Source organism: Pseudorca crassidens, chromosome 11 (genome assembly GCF_039906515.1).
Source record: "Pseudorca crassidens isolate mPseCra1 chromosome 11, mPseCra1.hap1, whole genome shotgun sequence".
Classification (NCBI taxonomy): domain Eukaryota; kingdom Metazoa; phylum Chordata; class Mammalia; order Artiodactyla; family Delphinidae; genus Pseudorca; species Pseudorca crassidens.
The window spans coordinates 69,074,605-69,093,985 of NC_090306.1; the positions used below are offsets into that span (position 1 = coordinate 69,074,605).

General features: G+C 36.9%; 1 protein-coding gene across 19 annotated transcripts in view; it reads right to left on the bottom strand.

Moving 5' to 3' along the window:
* The window catches only part of PPFIA2 (PTPRF interacting protein alpha 2), a 476,082-nt gene that overhangs the window by 147,689 nt on the left and 309,012 nt on the right, over nt 1-19,381 (bottom strand). The gene's annotated exons all lie outside the window — the stretch shown is intronic.

Sequence of the window (19,381 nt, forward strand, 5' to 3'; positions counted from 1 at the left end):
AAAATGTATCTATCTAGCTTGAGATGTTTTTAAATCAGTGGCATGATCCATGTGTTATTAATTCAGAAATTACTTTTTAATTTAACTTATGAAATGTAGTAAAATTTGTATTAGTCTGAATTTTTAAAGTATGAAAGAAAGATAAATCAGAAAATTGACGACTAAAAACTAATTATGAGCACATTCATCTTCCCTAAGAGACAGCACATCTGCAATTTTAAAACAAGCAAATAAAGAAGCTAGACTTAAACAATTTGTGCTACTATCATGAGCATTTAAAATTAAATTGGTCTCATTGTCATTATTTTAACGGCCATTATTTTAGTACTTCTAGTCCAAATATAGTTAATTTACAGAAAAAAAATTCTCAGAAGGCAATTAATTCTTGCAAAATTTTAGCTCAGATTTATACACATGATACTTTGAACTAAGAAACAGATTCTCAGATAGTTGTAGTTTAAGTAATCTTAATAATATACAGAGTGGAAAATCACATTCTAGCATTTAAAAAATATATTTGCTATCTATACATATTATTTTGAAAATATTTTACATTATATTAATACCATAAATTATTTGTTTCTTGGCAAGTTTTATTATAGTATCAACTCAGATATTGAGTCAGTATTGGTTCTAGGGGAAATCAATGTCCATAGTATTTAGCACATATTAAGCATATAAGTTTAATATGATTCAATATTTATTGAATTTTATATTTATATTGAATATTTATATTAAATAAATATTGAATCATTAAAATTATATGTTGAAATTATGAGACCAACATGTCACACAGACAAAGAATTATCAAGTAAACAAAAGACATCGAGAGATTGGGTATGTGTCCTGCTGCCTGCCATTGCTGCCCACATGTCAATGATATATTCATGAGAAAAAGTGATTTTGCATATGACCTCCAGCAATTCAACACATAACTTATCATTTCTTAAGGGCATATCACCACATAATGAAGAACAACTCTGTAAAAGCCCTTCTCTCCTGTAGTACTGCAATCACCAAACAATTGGTTCCCTTACTCCCATCCTTGCCCATCTACAATTTATCATCCACAAAGCAGCTAGATTCATCTTTTAAACTTAAGTTATATTGTGTCACTCTTCAGCTTTCCAAAGAACCTCTCTGTTTTCCCAACTTGTTTAGCATAATTTTAAACTTCTTAACAAGGTCTGTAACACCCTACATGATCCCTTCTGCCACAATGGCCTCCTTTCTGTCCCTCAAACAGACCTGGCACTTTCTCACCCAGAACTGAGGAACTTGCTGATCTTCTTGCCTGAAGGATTTTTCCCCAGCTCAGACTACAGCTGACACAATCTCAGCTTTCAAAAGGCAGCTGAAAAACCTACTTCTCAGAGAAAGTGTACCTAGCCATTATACTTTTTACAATATATCTGTTTATTTTGGTGTGTATCTTACTCATTAAAAACTAATATTTTACTCCTTTATTTATTTACTCACTTTGCTTGTTTATTTAGCTAGCAGAAGTCCTAATGATATCTCATGGGAAAATAATTTTCAAAGGAATACATTATTGAAAACAACATTTTCATATGAAGCAGCACATCACATTAGTATGTGCAGGGATTTAATATAAATGTTAAATAATAAATGGATATAGAAAAACAAAGAATGTAAACCTAATTCATTCAGAAAAAACAAAAGATAAAGATTTACTGTGCTTGAGAATCATCAGACATTCCTCTCATGTTAGTTAGTGTAGAAATGAATTACATCAAAGGAAAAACAAGAATGAAACAGTCCCTGGATATATCATTTTCATATTACATTCTTAACATCTTTCTCTTGCATAAAGCAATAATATTATAATCAATACATAATAAAACTTTATTATGAATTTTTAAATTAAAGTATTGTATGCTGACATTTCACTAAGATAACATCCATGACTTAAATATGTTAAGACAACAGTAACAATAAATTTTAAAATTCGATGCTTTTTCTTTCATTATTGAATTAGAAGTGAAGAGAGACCTTTTTAAAAAATATTTAAACATCAAACTTAACTCTCAGTTTACAGAATAACTTCAATTTGTTTAGTAGTTCAGACAAATATCAAATACACCATGGTGCCTAAAATAAAGCAGGCCATCTATAAAGATTTACTGAATGACTCAGTGAAATGATAAATTAATGACCTTAATTAGAAAAGTCAAAACACCAAATTCACATGGAAAACCTTATGCAAATATGGTTGTGCCACCATATTAAAAAATTACAAACTTCCAGTTTTTCATAAAATATATACATGACAATTAATTCCAAGACAAACTTTTCAACCACTAACATGCAAACTCTACTTTTTCTAAAAAATCAATCCTGCACATTAGATTTTTGAAACTGGAGAATTGATGCAGGATCCTCTACATTCTCTATCATTCTAATATGATTATATTCTGTTCTATTTTTGCTCACTAACAAATTATCCTGGGTAGTTATGAAAGCAAAGCTTCAGCATCTGATTTTATTGTAGGTGTTAATAAGCTTGATTCTTCTTCCTTTCACACTGGGGAAAGTGAGAGGTTCTCTCCTGCGAATACAACTTTGGGGGTTGGGTCTGCTCTTCTGTGTGTTCAAAAGCACAGTGAAGGTCACCTAGAAATCTGTAGCTGAAGGTAGCACAGGCCTCTTTAGGAAATTCTCCCAGCTGGCTTGACAAAGGAATGCAGTAGGTGGCTTCAGAAGTGGTTTACAAATATAGCAAGCAGAATGAAAGTGGCTGATAGCCTTAAAACATTCTCTGGGCTCTACTGACAGAAAACGCTGTTAAAGGGAGGGCTCAAGTGACTTGTCTAGAATAGTTAAGTAGGACTGGATCCCTCACTGTTAAACAGCATGACCTATTACAAATAGGATGGCGTGGTGGTTAGGACAAATCACTTCTGGGGAGTCTCTGTTGCTTACTCAGTTGTGACATAAATGCAACAATGCACTGGAAACCCACTATGTGCCAAGAACTGTGTTGAACTATTTTAACCTGCAAATTAGGTCTTATGATCCACATTTAACAAGTGATTAAACTGAGATAAAGAGAATTTAATGAGAACTAAGGAATCAAACAAAAGTCCTTATCTTTATACCTTGTACTATGTCACATTGTCTCACATGGCTTTGCATTTGGGCTCTATTAAGTCAGGGGAAGTTAATGGTGGGTGAGGATGGGAAGGAAGCATTTCCTTTCCAAGCACTGCTACCCTCCCACCTTGGAATCCTTTGTACTTCATTGAAGTATGGACCCCTCCCTGGACAGATTCACATATAGGCAGAATTTTGCATGCATTTCCACACATACCAATCCACTGAGGCCCATGGAACACTGGTCAAGAGAAACTTTCTACAGTCATTTTAACTGATCAACCATGATTTGTCAAGTGTTTGTCGACATTTGTTTTAAAATGTCCAGAATTCATTCATATTCCTTTTGGTGACAACATCTTACATTTTCACTGGGGAATTTTCCTTCCCCACTCTAATCTTAGAGAGACTGTCAATCAGGGGGCCAGACTCATGGCCAATGGGTGGGCACATGATCTAAGCCAGGGCAGTTAGAACATTCCTTGAGAGAAATTTCTGGCAGAGATATGGGGGAAGAGTCTCCTTTCTACTATGGAACGTAAGCTGGTGGGATATGATCAGAGTTCTGTTTGCCATCAGTTCCTCCTCATAGAGAAGCAGGTAGAAAAGCTGGAGCCTTGACAAATTACTTCTGCTGCTGATTTTAGCCATAAATCAACTCTATCCCTGGCATTTCAGTAAAATAAGCCCAAAATTTCCCCTCTGTGCTCAAACTTGTTTGGATTCGTTTTCTGTCATTTGCAACTAAAAGTGTCTTTGCACTTATTTGGGAGGTGGAAATGTGCCCTTCTGGCCAACCCGAGCCAGGTACTTCCCAGACACCCCTCCTGATCCTGGAGGTCCATATGTTACAGAGATTTGGGGTGTGTTTATTTAAAAAAAGACACATACAACCCATGGAGGTGGGGTGGAATTTGGGGATCAACCGTTAACAAGTTCACATCTGATATTACTCAGCCATAAAAGAAGAATGAAATAATGCCATTTGCAGCAACATGGATGGACCTAGAGATTGTCATACTGAGTGAAGTTAGTCAGACAGAGAAAGAGAAATATCGTATGATATCGCTTATCTGAGGACTCTAAAAAGAAACGATGCAAATGAATGTATTTACAAAACAGAAACAGACTCACAGATTTAGAGACCGAACTTATGGTTGCCGGGCGTGGGGGGGTGAAGGGTGGAAGGGATAGTTAGGGAGTCTGGGATGGATATGTACACACTACTATATTTAAAAAGGATAACCAAAAGAACCTACTGTATAGCACAGGGACCTCTGCTGAATGTTATGTGGCAGTCTGGATGGGAGGGGAGTCTGGGGGAGAATGGATACATGTATATATATGGCTGAGTAGCTTGGCTGTGCGCCTGAAACTATCAGAACATTGCTTATCGGCTATACTCCAATACAAAGTAAAAAGTTAATTTTTTTTTTTTTAATCTGGGGCAAAAAAAAAAAAAAAAGAGTTCTTTAGAAAAAAAGAATACATGAGGGTGTACCAGTACTCATTCAGGCTAGTCAAGGTGACAAGGAGGAGGAAAAAAAAAAAAGGAAGAAGATAAAAGAATGACAGGTGACTCAAAAAGCTAACGTACTTCAGCTAAAACTCTGGCATCTGTGTGATTCTTGCTCTCTGGCTTATTGCTTTGCCTGGACCCTTCTTCGTGTTTCCTGATAGCTCATTAAGCTTCTGACAGCCTGACTCACTGCTTCTAGGCACTCCCAAACCCATTATATTCCCAAGGCAGCCTTCCAAGTTTTTTTCTTTAAACCTTTGCCTCTGTCAGGTTGTTTTTGGCTCTTATCAATCTCTGACAAGCTCTGAGCTCACACAGTGGACTACTGGTGGTCTTGGTGGCCAGTCTTCTAGTCAGGAAAATTCCCCAGCCGCCATCCCTTTTTCTACCAGACTATTTCAGGGTTCCTAGTATGTCCTGCAACAGACTCTCTTCTATCCTCTTTCTTTGAAAAACAGTTTTCCTTGATGACCTGGAAAGATTCATTCATTTCACATACATTCATTGATATTTCACTGATGATATATCAGGTATTAGGAAAATTAATAGGGGGAAAAGGCAAAGTTCTTTAATTCATTCTTGTTGGGTGAGACAAACTACAAACAAAAATAAGTGGAATACATTTTTAAATGGCGATAATTGCAAAGGGAAAATTAAAGCAAGGGAGGGATGCTATGAGGTGCAGTTTAATTAGGAATTAGGTGATTTCTGAGTATAGACCTGAAGATGAGAGGCAGGAAGCAATGTGGCTATCTGGGAGAAAAACTTTCCAGGCAGAGAGTTCAGAAAATGAAATTCATTATTGAAAACAAAAGTTTGAGATTCATAAAAATGTTTTAGTGAGTTCTTCATATGCTGTAAGATGTCCTCTTCAAAAGACAGCTAAAACATCACTGAAAGTTGACATCTTGGAAACTTCAGGTGTCAGGAAATGCACAGAAACATGTGATTCTTAAGAGAAATGTGATTTGGGAGAAAATAATAGAGTCTATTTCATATCTCTATATTCTCACATTTATCAAGTGTTTAAAATGTATTTTTTTTCATATTTTGTTGCTCCTTGTTTATTCCTAAACTTCCAAGTTTATCTGTGGGGTCATATCCCTTCAGCCTGAAGAACTTCCTTTGACTTTCTTTTACAGCAGGCCCACAGATGATAAATTCTCTTAGCCTTCATTGAGAATGTCTTTATTTTACTTTCATTCCTGAAGGATATTTTTTGCCAGATGTAGAGTTGTTGACAGTTCTTTTCTTGAAGCACTTTATTTTTTTATTATTATTGTTATTTATTTATTTATTTTGGCTGTGTCACGTGGCATGCGGGATCTTAGCTCCCTGACCAGGGATCGAACCCATGCCCTCTGCTGTGGAAGCACAGAGTCCTAACCGCTGGACTGCCAGGGAAGTCCTTTGCAGCACTTTATTTTTTTAAATTAATTAATTAATTAATTTCATTTTTGGCTGCATTGGGTCTTTGTTGCTGAGCGCAGGCTTTCTCTAGTTGTGGCGAGTGGGGGCTACTCTTCATTGTGGTGTGCGGGCTTCTCATTTGGGTGGCTTCTCTTGTCGTGGAGCACGGGCTCTAGGCACGTGGGCTCAGTAGTTGTGGCTTGCAGGCTCTAGAGCACAGGTTCAGTAGTTGTGGTGCACGGGCTTAGTTGCTCCACGGCATGTGGGATCTTCCCGGACCAGGGCTCGAACCCGTGTCCCCTGCGTTGGCAGGCGGATTCTTAACTACTGTGCCACCAGAGAAGTCCCTAAAATGTATTAATCTATTTATTCAACAAATATTCATTGATCATTGTTCTAAATATGAGACACCACTGGGGAAAAAAGCCCTTCTCTCAAAAAGCTTACATTCTAGTAAATGAAGGAAACAAAGAAAGAAGCAGTAAGGCAACAACAACAAAATAACAATCATTTAATGAGCTCTTACAATGTGCCAAAAACTGTGCTCAGCACATTATATAAATTTTTCTTCTTTACATCATTTCATCTATACTATCTTTTCTTCCAAGTTTAAGATTTCTTGAGAGCGGACCCTGAGACAAATAATTTCACACAGTAGTTTATTTGGGAAGGTGATTCCGAGAAGCATAGCATTCTTAAATATTCTTAAAAGGCCTAGGATGAGTCCTGGCCCTTCTAGGTGTTACTGGTTGTATGATTTTATACAAGTTTCTTAACCTCAAGTTCATGTTCCTATGCTATAAAATGAGGGATAATAATACCTATGTTTCAGTGTGTTTGGACTGTAAAATACTTAATTGTATATGATGTACTGTAAGCATTTATAATGTAACAATGATCACCTTTATCTTCTTATTCATACTTCATGTTCTAGCTTATTGAAGGACTTGCAGTTACACACACCCAAAATGCCATCTTGGCTGTGAGTGTTTATATTCATTTGGAATGCTCACGCACAGAGCTCCTAAAACCCTTGTAAATTCCTGACAACAGCACTCAGGGCATCTTTTTTTCTAATGGGGGATTCTGGGTGGGCTCCTGGATGGGGGCTCATCGCCAGAAGGACCAAGCTGTGATTTCAAGCTTGGAATTTTTAGCTCCATCCACCATTCTCCAGAGAGCAAACAGGGGCTGGAAATGAACTTAATGACTGATATGCCTATGTAATGAAGCCTTCATAAAACTCCCAAAAGTACAGGGGTTGGGGAGCTTCCAGGTTGGTGAACATATCCACATACTGGAGAGTGATATATCCCAACTCCACAGGGACAGAAGGTCCTGAACTCGAGACACTCCTAGACCTCACTCTATGTATCTTTTCATCTGGTTGTTCATCTGTATCCTTTATCATACCCTTTAATAAACTGGTAAACGTAGGTTAGGTAAATGTTTTCCTGAGTTCTATGAGCTGCTCTAGCAAATTAATCAAACCCAAGGAGGGGTTAGTGGGAGTCTCTGATTTATACCCATTCAGTCAGAAGCACAGATGACAAATTGGACTTGCAATTGGCATCTGAAGTAGGGTGGGAGTGGGACTGAGCCCTTAACCTGTAGGATCTGGTGCTACCTCCAGGTAGATAGTGTCAGAATTGACAGAACAGGACACTCTGTTGGTGTTGCAGTGAATTGTTTGGTAGGGGAAAAACTCCCGTACAACTGGTGTTGGAAGTGCTGCGAGTGTAGCAGCAGTGTGAGCGGAAAGGAGAATCACAGAAGGTAGGACAGAGTTTTTCCTTACACACCCTTCCTCCTCCTAAACTCTTCTCAGTTATCTTTCAGGTCTTAGCTTATATGTCATGCACTGTGGGATGGGTGGCATCCCAGCGATTTAAGTTACATACTTCCTTAGCATTCTCCAATAACTCATATCATACAAATTATCACTCGTTAGTACAATTGGCTGTTAGTTTTCTGACTGCCCATTTTGACGCTGAGTGCCTTGAGACCAGAAACTATATCTGATTATTTATTCCCAGTTCTTAGTAAACTCTCTGACAAGTAGAAAGCACTCTAGAAATATTTATGGAGTATTGAATGACAGCAGACGGTATGAATGGAAAAGTCCTATAGGGAGCTGGAAAAATTGGATGGAAAAATACTTGAGAATGTATACATGGAGAAGCAAATTAGTTATCCACATAAAAGACCATATGAACTTGAAGTCTTTCCTAAAGTTCATATTACATGATTCAAGGTTAAAAAGGAGCCCTGGGCATGGAAGAGCTCACTGGGGAAATACAGAAAGAAAAGAACAAGAAATATTGACATAGCCTTGTAGGATATTCACAACTCTCAGTGTGAGGAGGTGATGTAGAAGGCACAGACAACTGTAAAGGAGGATAGGGATAGGACCACGGAAGGGCAGCTTAAAGAAAGTCTACAAGAGATACTCTATAAATATAAAGTAATAGGCAATTTCATTGTGTCTTAAAATATTAAAAAAAATTTTTACAAGTGTATTGTAGCCTAGATAATATGATTGAGGTGCACTGAAGTACACACTGTGTTTATATGCTTTAGACTTAGGACAGATTGACATTAGATGGAAAGTGGAATTCCAAGGGTATCCAGAAACTTGTTTCTGCCAACAAAATTCTTAAAGTGGAAACAGAAAAGCAATGTAAATTAATTTAACTTTCACTTTTTTTCCTCTTCCTCATCTTTTTGAAAATGTCAATGTACGAGATATTTCCCTGAAGTTGGATAAGGAAGGAAGACAAATAAGGAATAGGAGTTTAGAAATTAAATGTATAATTAAGAACTGCTAGCAATAATAATAGTTGCTCTATGTTGAACATCAATTATATGCCACATACACGCAAAGCAATTTACATACATTATTTCATTTAATCTTCCCAGTAACCTTATAAACTGGGTATTATTATTTTTATTTTATAAGTAAGGGAACTAACATAAAGGGCATAAATAATATACTTGAGGTCATACAGAAAAAGATACGACAAAGGTTTCCAACCCAGGTATGATACCTTCAAAATGGATGGTTTTTAAGCATTATGCTATAATGCCTTTTGAAAATTAATGAAATGATTCACTGCATACACAATCCAATCCAATATTTATCAGGACTACAGTTCTGTGGTCTGATAGCAGAAGAATTTATCTGCCCTGATTTGGCAAAACAATTTAGACACATAAGATGTCTTCAATTATTTTTAGGAATAGAAATCATGCTGTTTACATTATTTATCATTTTTATTTATAATTCTTTTGTGGCACAGCCATTCCAGTTTACCTTGAAAATTTCCCAGCTACTTTTTAAAATAAATCATGTCTACCATACTCATGCCAATTCTCAGATCTTCATTCTGATGTTTTTAAATTCATAGTTGCCTTTACGTATTTAACAACAACTTCCAGACAGTGCCCACATCTAATTAACAAAGATTCTTTTCATCTATTTTTACCCCAAACTCAATTAACAATTCCAAGAGTGAGACTTACAGAATTCTCACTACACCAACACATAGTTTGCTTCTACACAGATAACTTATTCTAATTTAGCTGAATTCCAGGCTTAGATTACACTGAGGTTGCAACATGATAAAAACAAAGACAAAGCAACTAGTAGAACAGAAAGGATTTACAATTTACACTTAAGCAACTCAACTCTCCAGACACAATAGTTTGGATTTGTGTTGTTATATATTAATTGGGAAACCAAAAAGATTGAGACACTTATTCAAACAGAACTAAGGATACTAAGACAATAGCAATTTCACTTTCCAGCTCTGGCTTTTGGACGTAAGATTTATGAGCATCACTGAAGCATATTAAAGCCAGTGAAAAGCAACTTCATGTATTCCAATGCAGTTTGATCAGCTCATGTGTAACATTAACTTTCATTGTTTTTCAGTGAGAATGGATAGACTGAAAATTTGTGAAACGTAACTGATCCAATAAACAATCAAATTGTCTTGACATGGGAATCAGAGGTTTGTATTGTGAGGATTAACCTCTTGTCAAGTTTAAAAAATAGTTATTTAATTAATGATTTAAAGAATGAATCCATTTATCCAAATGAATGACCAGGTAGCTTGGAGGTGGGAAGTATAGTTTAATTTGGTGGTTGCTTAGAATTTTTACCACTATACTATTCAGTCAATAAATAATTACTGAATTAATTAGAACATACTGCATACTTTTATTTTTAACCTACTCCACTCTGGCTGACCAGCCTTTCCAATTCCCATTAGATGAACTGACTGGATATTAAAATTTAAAAGCACATCACCAGTAAGTTTCTGGTGACACTTTGATGAAAAAGATAGTACACAAACAGTACATGCAATTTGGCTATTTCCAAATTTTACATCTGCTTATATCTAAAAACATAAAGATACCTTGTATGACTACGGAATCTAAGCTTATTTAGTTTTTAATGATGAAAAAATTCTTTTAAGATAATATTAAAGATTTTTAAGACCATTCTTAAAACAGTAACTGTCATGCAAAACTGTTATTTTTAGTTTTAAGTTTAAGACAATGGTTGAAAGAACAATAACATTTCAAATGTTTCCTTAGATTTGTTTTTACAGTGAATGATTAAGATTTCTATTTCCAACGTTAACTATAACATTCAACAATAGCTGTATTTTAGTATAGTTATTGATATGTAATTCTGATCTAAATTACAACTCTCTATCAAACTATCTCTATCCTTTTCATCTAATTGGTATTTCAGTCATTACATTTTTCTGATACTTGGTTACTCTTTATTTTTATTTATTTCCACTATTCAAATAATTCTTTAATATTTAAAACGATAATAAAATCAAATGCTGGCATCATTAGGAGCATATAAATGCATTAGAAGCATATAAACAAAACAACTTAAATTGGACAGTATTAGTGGACTTTGTTAAGGCACAGTACTGCTATTGTAGTAGAGTAGCAGCTAAGAATGACATTAGATGAAAGAATAGTAATAAAAATGGCCAAGGAGGCTGTTAGTGTGGTAAAGTACAGGAATTAATCCAGAGAACAAAAGCAAAAGAGAAGTCTTAAAGAGTTTTCCCAAAGTGTCAATAATAGAAAAACACATACTGAACAAATTTTATTTTTCACTGCAAGAAAGCAAGCCTCAGTTGAAAATATAAATAAGCAAATAAATAAATGAGGAGGGGTGGAAAATATTCATTGATGTAAACAAATGACACTGAGAAGTGCAACACCACATGTAAACAACTGCAATAATTCAGTGTTGAGTGCTGAGAATGGTGGCAGCAATTTAGTTGAAAGTTTTGAATGTCATGGAAAAAGTATATTGCAATCTCCATCACCCTGGAAGATGCCATTGCTAATAACTTCCCTCCCTAAAGAAGACAGCAGAATCCTACTTAAAAAATAGTTTAATTAAAAAAGGAGGCCATTAGATTGCGGTGGCTCTAATGCCAAAGCGACCTACAGAAGCAAACCAAAATCTAAGCCTGTGACGCCTCAAGATTACACAACCAAACACTTAGGATAACCGATCACAAACAGCCAGTTAGGATTTAAGCTACAGCCAATCAAATAATTTCTCTTCTTTGCTCCCGCACTATTTCTGAGGGTTTCCCCATGCCCCTATGGTGGAGCACTCCTGACCACTTCTGGTTTGGCATTGCTCGATTTGATTTTTTTTCCAATAAACTCTTACAAATTTTTAATATGCCTCAGTTTATCTTTTAACACTTGTCTCAGAATGAGAAAAGCAAATAGAACTTACTATAGGTATTGATTATGATAAAGTACTTCTTGACATGGAACAAAGGCTTACTTCTTCGTTTTCCCCATAGTCACTACCACTAGGTCCCTTACTCTCTAAAGTCAGAAGTATCAAAATATGCTAATTTGGTTTGGGCTTCAGCTAAAGGCAGAGGGACAACTGACTACATATATCCCTTCTCCTCCAAATAAACAAAAAAGAAAAGCAAAATGAGGAGACCGAGTTATGCTGAGAAGAGGGTCACAGCAAACTAAATAGTCCATTGAGAACTTACGTTTATAGAGTAGCAGGTACGCTCTGTGACTAAGAGTCTGTCTTCAAAAGTCTCAATATTTACTCTTTTATGAATTATGCTGACATGAATAAAAGTTTCTTCTTTAGTTATTTCATGTATACAAGGTAGTATTAAATTCATCAAGCAAATACTGATTATTAAATTAATAAAGGTAGGTCTAGATAATATTAATCACATCTCTGTCATCTGTTTATTCAACTGCAGTCCATCTGCTGTCAGGAAATTTGGGATGTTTTAGAATGAACCTTCTGTTTTAGTAATCCAAAGGTGCTATATTTCCATCAACATATATTTGAATCCTTTAAAACATCACATTAAAATTCATCTCTGTGATCTGAGTACTAACCAGGCTTGGACCCTGCTTAGCTGCAGAGATCAGAAAAGATATCCGGTGCATTCTGGGGGTTGGGGGCAGGGGAGAATGGGGAGTTGTTGCTCAATGGATATAAAGTTTCAGTTATGCAAGATGAATCAGTTCTAGAGATCTGCTGTACAACATAGTGCCTATAGTTAACAATATGGTATTGTGCACTTTAACATATGTTAGGAGGTGTTGAAATAACTTTCTAGGTCCGAGATGGACCCACATCAGCAAACCAGACCTTAGGTAACTTAGGTAACTCTGTCCTTGTAAATGCTCTTCATGACCAGAAAAGCAGCATATCCAGTCAGTCAACTCCAAACACCAAGCCAACTCTGGGTCTTCCCACCCGTAACAAGGTGGGCCCAGACAATCAGATATTTTCTATTTTTCTCTTCCTTGTTCTTTATTCTCTATCTTATAAAAGCTTCTTGCCCTCCATCCCATTTTGTAGTTTTCTGAAAAGAGACTGTCCACTTCACAACGTGTTAAATAAAGCTGGTTTGTATCACCTAAATTGTTTTCTTTCAATATATATATATATCTTTTTTTTGTGGTACGCGGGCCTCTCACTGTTGTGGCCTCTCCCGTTGTGGAGCACAGGCTCCGGACGCGCAGGCTCAGCGGCCATGGCTCACGGGCCCAGCCACTCCGCAGCATGTGGGATCTTCCCGGACCGGGGCACGAACCCGTGTCCCCTGCATCGGCAGGCGGACTCTCAACCACTGCGCCACCAGGGAAGCCCTCAATAATTTTTTTTTTTTTTTTGCGGTACTCGGGCCTCTCACTGTTGTGGCCTCTCCCGTTGCGGGGCAACAGGCTCCAGACGCGCAGGCTCAGCGGCCATAGCTCACGGGCGCAGCTGCTCCGCGGCATGTGGGATCTTCCCGGACCGGGGCACGAACCCGTGTCCCCTGCATCGGCAGGCGGACTCTCAACCACTGCGCCACCAGGGAAGCCCCCTCAATAATTTTTTAATGGAGGATAGATCTAATCTAAGTGTTCTTATGACAAAAACAAAAACAAAAGCAAAACAAAACCAACAAAAGAACACAAGGACCTTTTTTGGAGGTGATATATGTGTTTATTACTTTGACTGTGGTGATGGCATCATGAATGTATGCATATGTCCAAACTCATCAAAATGTATACTTGTACAAAATGTACATTTTTTGTATATTAATTATACCTCAATAATGCTTAAAAAATCAAAATGGCCAACAAGCCTATGAAAAAAATAAAATAAATCTCTTTGGAGATGGACTATACTATTCTTTCAGCACCATGAAATTTGACCTCCTCAGCCAGGCAGGGCTAATACTGTAAGTACATAGTTGAGGTTTGTTGTTGTTGTTTTCCTCCAATCAGGGCAGAAGTGACAAAATTATAGGCTGTGTCCTGAAACAATTCCTTTTATCTCTGTTATGCTAAGGAAAAGAGTCTTAAGGGAAAGAAAAGCATTTCAAAGTGCTTGAAAGTACTTGAGAAATTGTAGAAGGCAGAAACAATATCCATTAGTCATCCTTGCTTATAAAAAAGCAAGCCAGGGCAATAAAAAGGCTTTATCCATTTAGTTCCTTCCTTAGAAATCACAAAAGCAGCATACTAAACCCATTATTCTGAACAATTCTTTTTAAAGTAATCCATTTGCTTGGGTTCTAAAGGTAGTAATCTTGCGTTATATTCGTTTGCACGCATTTCAATTTTATTTTTATGTGATTTTTAAATGTGTACATATTATAAAATGCCAGAATGGGAAGGGTCCACAGCTTATGTGGTCTTTATACCTTATTTTTATGGGTGAAGAAAATGAAGTTTACAGAGAATGAATGGTAAGCCTCTTCCCATCCCCAGTAAATTGTCACCTGGTCAGTCCCACGGTGGACACACACTCCACCTCTCCAGATCTCAGTTCAATCATCTTATTAAAAAGGAGTCGAACAGTATCATGGCTAAAAAGATCAACGTCAACATCAATAACAATAATATTTACTGAAAGATACTTCGTGCCAAGCACTTTTAAGCACTCTACATGTGTCACCGACAAATTGACACTTGCCATTGACACTTGCCATCTACCTCTACGAAGATTAAATTATGAACCACTGCAGCTGCTGACCTTCAACACCCTGTGAAAGGAGTTCAGGGTGGAGATCAAGAATGAGGCACTCTGTGCTCTGGGAAAAACTGGCAGAACAGGTCTTCAGATCGTTAGATATTTTCAGGAGAAGATTTTATGAGCCCAATTCTTGTACCTCCTCATATTTAGAAAAGCACTAAAATCCTTCATGGTGATATCTACTCCTCGTGACTAGCAGTAACCTTCATGAAACTAGCAGAAAACTTCTGTAAAAAATATGTACTTGATTGCAGGTACTCCCCCTTCACCAAAATCACATATATATTGACCTTCCCGCCTACCTCGTCGGAGCAGTTTCTTAGAGCTATCGAAATGCCATCTCCTGGGCTATAGTCCTCATTTTGCCTCAACTAAAACCTAACTCACAACTCTCACATTGTGCATTTTTTTCAGTCGACAGTGTATTAACTCATTTAACCCTTACAACAACCTGATGAGGTAAATTCTATTAGAGTTGAGGTAATTGACGCAAAGAGGTTATAAGGAAATTGCCTGTAGTCACAGAGCTAGCGAAGAGCAGAACCATTTAGGGGGAAAGTAAATACCCAGGTGCGGTGGTTACAGCTCCTGTTTGGAGTATGCTTACTCCTTTCCTTTCTTGTCATCAGCCAGGGCAGAATATATTCACAGCACCCAACTGAATAGTCTAGATAGAATGATGGTTTTGTACTGGCCACTTTCTCTCCACTTGCCCACACTAACTTCTAACTGCTTCTTACTATCCACTTCTCATAGAACATTTCATATTTTTGTCTCTTTCTTTCTATTGTGATACATATCTCACTGTGTTGTAATCTGCAGTTTACGGATTCTATGTCCTATATTTATGTTATATTTAGATCAAGATACTTATTAGCAGTTCAACATCATCGTGATGCTTCCTTAAAATGCAGATTTCATTAAAATGGAATCTGCATTTTAATATTCTTCCAGGTGACCATTATACACCCTTCAGTTTGAGGACCAACGCATGTGAAGTCTTCAAGTACAGAGAAGTTTTTCTTGCTATTGCTGTATCGCAGGTAGAGGCAGCAGCCCCGTGAAAGGCTGCTGAAGGCTGTGACAGAGTAAGCCTCTAGGACATGACCTAAGTGATCATGTAGTGCAGGGGTGGCCAACTACATCCTCCAGGCTGCCTATTTTTGTCAGGCCCACAAGATAAAAAAGGTTTTCACATTTTGAAAGGTTGAAAAAAATCAAAAGAGGATAATACTTTGTGATACATAAAAGTTAAAAGAAATTCAATTTCCATTGCTCATAAATAGGTTTTTACTGGAACAGGGCCAAGCTCGTTTATTTACATAATTGTCTGATTGCTTTTGCTCTATAATGGTAGAGTAGTTGTGGTAAAGAGCTTCTAGCCCACAGAGCCTAAAGTATTTACTAGCTGGCCCTTTAAAGAAGTCTGCTGATCCCTGGTATAGTGGCCCACGTCCATCTTTTTCTTTATAAACTGTTCAAATGGACTCAGTGAAAGTCAGAATTATAACTCTACTTCCTGATTTTTAGACTTATTCTCTATATTCACTTTCATACATTACTTCCAATTTCACTTAAATAAGTAGAAACATAGAATAAATTATCCCTGAAATGCAATTACCTGATGAAGTGGATACGTTTTTTTCACATGCTCTTTGCTAAACTCATGTCTAAATAAGAATGTTTTAGATGGCATTGGTTAATATTACAAAAGTAAGAACTGAGAGAACACAGAAAAAACCTAAAAATAAGTGTGGATTATATTTGCAGTGCTTTCTATCCATAGCTCTGTGTAATTTGTTTTATAGAATTTTTCTCTACCTAAAATTAATTTTAAATCAAAAATTTCTAACATAAGCTCTTTGAGGGCAGGGAGTTACTTCTTACTTGGTTACTGGTATATCCTCAAGACCCAAAAAGTAGTTGGTACATGTCCAGTAGATTTTACAGAGTACTGATTAAGATCATGAACTATGACGTAGAATTCTGGTTCTACCACTTTCTGACAGTACGAACTTAAGTTATTTACCTTCTCTGTGCCTTTTTCCTTTTCCATAAAATGATACTATTTGTAAAAGTCACGTAGCTTGTAAATGGCAGACTGAGTCGAACCTATGTTTGTCTGCTTCAAAGCCCACGATTTTTCTCTACTATAGTTCTCAACTATAGGCTCAAATCAGAATCATACTATGTAATTTTTTTAAGTGCAGATGGCCAGGACTCATGCTAACAATGGATCAGAATTTCTGGATACATTTGTATTTTTCAGATGCTCTACAGGTGAGGCAGGTGTACAGCCAGGATGGAGAACTAGTACACTAGGGTGGACAACCTTTCTATTTCTCCTCTTTATGAGAGGCTTCTGTGTATCGGAAAGAATAATTTTTTTAAAAGGATATCAGTAGATTTCTCTTTTTCTAATATTGAAATATTAACTTATTTTCCTTCCCTGTCCTTTTGTTCTTGATACAACAGAAACATCAGTGAGAGTGTAAATCCATCCAATTCCTTGGGTAGAAAATAGCTATACGTCTGCGAATCAGTGGGAAATAATCAATACCTTGTGAAGAGTTTTTAAAAGTAGGGATCTGAAGAAATGGATAGACTCAACAAAAGAGCAGTTGCTCAATTATTTACTAGCTGTGTATTTCAGGTGAGTTACTTCAAGCTTTAGAACCATGTTTTCTGCATCTTTAAAATAGTGACAGTACATTCTGCCTATAAGGTGATGAGACGTTAGCAGGATCTCAATAAACTCTCTCTGTTAATAACAGCAAATATCTCATAATGTGGGGATCCATAAACCTGAAGGTGAAGAGAGGTAAATGACTGAAACTTCCTGGAAGCCTGTGAAAACACAGCACTTAAGTGCTTGACCCGGCCCAGTGCCTCAAAACAGTAGGTGCCCCCCAAATATTTCTGACACTATAACTGTATTGCAATTTTCTCTTAAGAAAACTATATTTTTCTTTCTCCCACTCCCTTCCACACGTCTCTCCCTCTCTCCCTTTCTCACTTTCTCTCTTGTTAATTGATCTTTTAAAGCTTCCTCAACACATATTCTGATTCCACCTATAGGTTTTCTTCCTCCTTATCTCCCAATTACAGTGTTTTCTGAGTGGAAAATAACATATTGGCTTTATCAGCATGTTATTAAATAAGGAGATATTATTAACACTAAGTGTTCATTAAAAAATCTTCAGTTAGGATAGCCAGTTAAGATGATCTCTAGCTGTGTAGTAAAGAATTTGGCTTTGCCTGAAGAGAGGTCAGGCCTTTGCCTTCAGCTTTTGGAGGTAATCTGCATCATACCTGATATGAATGTTTTCGTTTAGGGTGAGGTCTAATTACGGTGGATCTTAGGATGGGCCTGGTCACACTTAATAGTCTTAAATTGGGACTGGTAATGTCAGAAAGACCAACCATATGATTTAGGAGTCTTTGCGTCTCGATCTAGAGGCTGAGATCAACCACATGGACAATCAAACAATCAATTATGCTTATGTAATGAATAAAATAAAACTCAATAAAAACTCTGGACAGTCAAAGCTTGAGTGAACTTCCCAGGTTGGAGAATTATCTCACATCAATTCAAGGAAGGTAATGCATCCTGTGGACAATGGAAATTTAGCATTTGGAACCCTCCCAGACTCTGCCCTGTGTGTTTCTTTCCTTGGCTAATCTTGATCTGTATCATTGCCCTGTAATAAGCCATAACTGTAAATGCAATAGCTTTCAGTGAGTTCTGTCTTTCTAGTGAATTATCAAAACTAAGAATGGATCTGGGAGCCCCATGAACTTGCAGCTGGTATCAGAAGTGAGGCCAGTCTTGCGAATGACTGTGCCCCGGAGCTTCGCAGTTTGGCTAAATGCTGGTAATGGTGTTATGGATTGAATGTTTATGTCCCCCTCTGCCAAATTCATATCTTAAATCATAATCCCCAATGTGATAGTTGTAGGAGGTGGGGTCTCTGGGAGATGACTAGGTCATGAGGGTGGAGTCCATATTTAATGGGTTTTAGTGCCCTTATAAAAGAGATCCCAGAGGTCTCTCTCATTCATTCTGCCATGTGAGGACACAGTAAGAAGGCACCATCGATGAACCAGGAAGTAAGTTCTTATCAGACACTAAATTTGCCAGTTCCTTGATCTTTGACTACCCAGCCTCCAGAACCGTGACAAATAAATGTTGGTTGTTTAAGTCACCCAGTCTATAATAGTTTGTTTTAGCAGCCCCAAAGACTAAGACAAATAAATAGTATATGGTAAATACAAGCTGATCAAATTTATGATGTTTTCTGCTATCAACTTTTTAAAAAGTAAAATCATGAGCAGTCAAGTTACTAATTACACACACACTCACATACACAAAACAAGATTAAAGCAATTTGTGCATTCTTTTTGTCCATACATTTCCTTTTAGCATCCCCAAAGCTCACCTATTTGGAACTTCCAAATTTCTCAACATTTGAGATCCATTGTTCTTCCCTGCCAAAATGAAATGGGAACAGAGAAGTGCTACCGAAATACTCTGATATTGTTTAGTAGAACTTGAGGTCTCACATTTTCTACACTGAAAGTATAGGGACTAATACAATGCTATCACGCTGTTTATTTCAGGACTTCAGGCAGCATCACCCTGAAGTGTACACCAAGGGAAAACATTTAGATGCAAAGTTTAAAATCCAGTAATTGAATTTATCCAAATAACTGCAAATAGCATCTAGATGTTTTAATGTATCTTTTCTGTAGAGTTAAATGTTTAATTTCAACCCAAT